This window comes from Aulonocara sp. 'chitande type north' Nkhata Bay, linkage group LG14 (assembly GCF_057382095.1).
Source record: "Aulonocara sp. 'chitande type north' Nkhata Bay isolate Kocher_YH1m ecotype deep benthic linkage group LG14, A_spYH_male_GT1.1, whole genome shotgun sequence".
NCBI lineage: Eukaryota > Metazoa > Chordata > Actinopteri > Cichliformes > Cichlidae > Aulonocara > Aulonocara sp. 'chitande type north' Nkhata Bay.
In genome coordinates this window covers 39,347,279-39,349,778 of record NC_141357.1, presented here as the reverse complement: position 1 = coordinate 39,349,778, position 2,500 = coordinate 39,347,279, and the positions used below count along the sequence as shown (strand labels likewise).

The 2,500-nt window shown below is 50.8% G+C and overlaps 1 protein-coding gene and 1 long non-coding RNA gene across 2 annotated transcripts in view; one reads left to right on the top strand and one right to left on the bottom strand.

Moving 5' to 3' along the window:
- The window catches only part of plekhg2 (pleckstrin homology domain containing, family G (with RhoGef domain) member 2), a 73,353-nt gene that overhangs the window by 21,106 nt on the left and 49,747 nt on the right, over nucleotides 1-2,500 (bottom strand). The gene's annotated exons all lie outside the window — the stretch shown is intronic.
- LOC147315261 (uncharacterized) overlaps nucleotides 719-2,500 on the top strand; it is a 6,341-nt gene continuing 4,559 nt past the window's right edge. Inside the window, exons 1-2 of the long non-coding RNA XR_015124781.1 lie at nucleotides 719-1,656; nucleotides 1,768-2,500. The exon at nucleotides 1,768-2,500 is cut by the window's right edge and continues 1,742 nt beyond it. This is a non-coding gene — a long non-coding RNA (uncharacterized LOC147315261). The remainder of the gene's footprint in view (nucleotides 1,657-1,767) is intronic.

Here is a 2,500-nt window from a genome sequence, read left to right as displayed (position 1 = left end):
GAAACTCGAGCCAAATGTCTGATGACTATCTGAAAAAGTGCAGCTCTCTGAACAATGCATCAGGAACGAGCGGAGCCTCAGAGAATTTCACTGGAGGGACTTTTACTGCTGGACATATTTCACGTGACGTCGGACGACTGAGGCGGCGTGAACGAAACACGCCGACAGCTCATATGAGTTTATGATAAACATGGATCCATCTGAGCTGAGATCAGACAGGAGACATCGTCCTCCAGCTGCCTCTCACTGATCTGAACTGCTGTTTCATTCATTTTTACTTTCCTGTAACAAGACATTTAAGTTGATGATGATCTTTTTCTGCCATATTGGAGCAGGCCTCCATCTGGTAACACCAGAGGACCCTTCGTTTGTGCAGGTTTGTCTGACGCTCATCTCTGGATGATTAAAGTGAGTAAATGAGCTTTGTCTGAAGGGACGGCGAGGAGCTCCGCCACATCGTCTGACGGGGATGCTTCAGATGTGTTCCAGGCACATCCAGCTGGAGAGGAGACCTCTGGAAGTTTTCCCGAAGAAGAGCTGGAGGAGGTCTGAGCAGCAGGACATGGAGGACGAGCTGCATCCACAGGTTGGAGTTTGCGGATCAAACCACGTGAGAAGCTTCGGTTACTGAGGACGAACCCACGAACGCTCAGAGCCCTGATAATGAAAAGCATCGTCCGTGTTTCACGTACGTCGACGGATTACTGTGAAATACCACTTTCACTGTTTCACAGTGAAACGAGCTGATTTTGATTATTTCTGGGAAAACGAGGAGCGTGGTGGTGTTGCGAGCGAGCGGCCGTGACGAGGAGGAGATAGGAGGAGATTATATGAGGTCACGCTGCAAACTCTTACTGCATTCTCAGCTAACGAGCTCCGATCGAGGCTCTCATTATCACAAACCCACACACACACATATCCGTGCGTATGGACCGACACACACACGCTTCCTCCTCCACCTCCTCTTCCTCGCTGCCTTCGCTCGCTCGCTCGCTCGGCTCTGGCGTCAGGCCTCGTTTTGTGGCCGGCGGACATCATTAGCCGGGGATTATGGGAAAGGAAGAGGGAATTCTGGGAATGGAGTGACCACAGAAAAGCCGGGATGTCAGAGGCAAAGCGGCAGGCAGACAGAGAGAGAGACGCCACAATAAAAGTGAAGGAAGCACAGAGACGGGACAACGACGCGAGTAAACAGAGAGACGGAGCTGATAATTAAAGACAGAAGGAAAAATGTCTTTAATGTGGGACGACAAGCATGTCGGGGAAAAACAGAGATATCGGCAAAGGAAATGGAAACGATCACAACGCTGATCCACGCACGTTTGTTTATGTGCACGAAGCAGCATTTAAGGCAGGTCTGTCAGGTCAGTCCGAGAACAAACCGGCAGCACGCCGAGCTGTCAGCGCTCGTCACGGCGACGGCGTCCACACACGCACACGTCCTGTCCACGCTCAGCGAAGCCTTTCAACAACGGTCCGGTTTACTGAGTTTTAAAGCTAAACTTTCTGCTCGTCTTCATTTCCTGCTTTACAAACACGCAGCCCACAGCCTGACGCAGACTTGGGCGGGCCACGGGTTTCCACCAATCCCGACGAGGCATGCACCTGAGGAGCAGACGAGCTGCTTCCCCTCACCGTCAGCAGGAAGAGCACGAGGTCAGCGACATGGAGACGCAGCTTCATTGTCTTTTAATTTAGACAATTTATTAATTAAAATCTATTAAAATAAAGCAGAATATCCTTTTGCTGTGTTTAATGTTTTGGCAGTGATAATGGGAGCGTCCTGATGCCTGAGTTAAATAAGTCCAGTGATCACACACGGTGTTATGGCGCTCGTCTATGGGAAGTCCTCTGATTGGCTGCTGCTCCTGTCCATCCTCTGCAGATGACGTTTTCCCGCCTGTTTCTCCTGGATGTTCACACCTCAGCTCATCAACACATTTTATCTCCTCCCTTCTTTCCCAGGAATTTAACCCACTAAATAAGCAAACCTAACCTTGACCCCGGGGGACCCCGTGACCCCCAAAACACCGAGCTGGGCCTTCCCCTCCTCCACCTCTTCCTCCTTCTCCCCTGCGGGTTGGGGCCAAGAAAACACAGGTCTGGTTTTCATCCTCCCTCGGAGCGCCGGCTCTTTAACGCAGTGATAAACAGCAGCTGACTGAGCGGCGTCTCAGAAACGCGCTGAGACGAGGACGAAGACTAAAGAGTTGAATGCAGTGAAATGTGTTTTTATCAAAACTCTGATGGCGGTGTGTCGGCGGGTTGACTGCAGAGCAGGAGGCGGGTCCACAGTCACACGGCTCAGACGCATCACAGAGCCGTTCGTTTCCACCTTATTGTGGATTACAGCAGCTTTGCATGACTCGCAGTTCAAAATAATCCTTCTTTAGCTTACACTGGGCTTCAGTTCATCTGTCATTCTTCTGATTGGCTGCTCCTCAAAAATTAGGGTTTAAGCAGCAGGTGGGTGGGGCTTCTGATGACCAAATAAGGATGA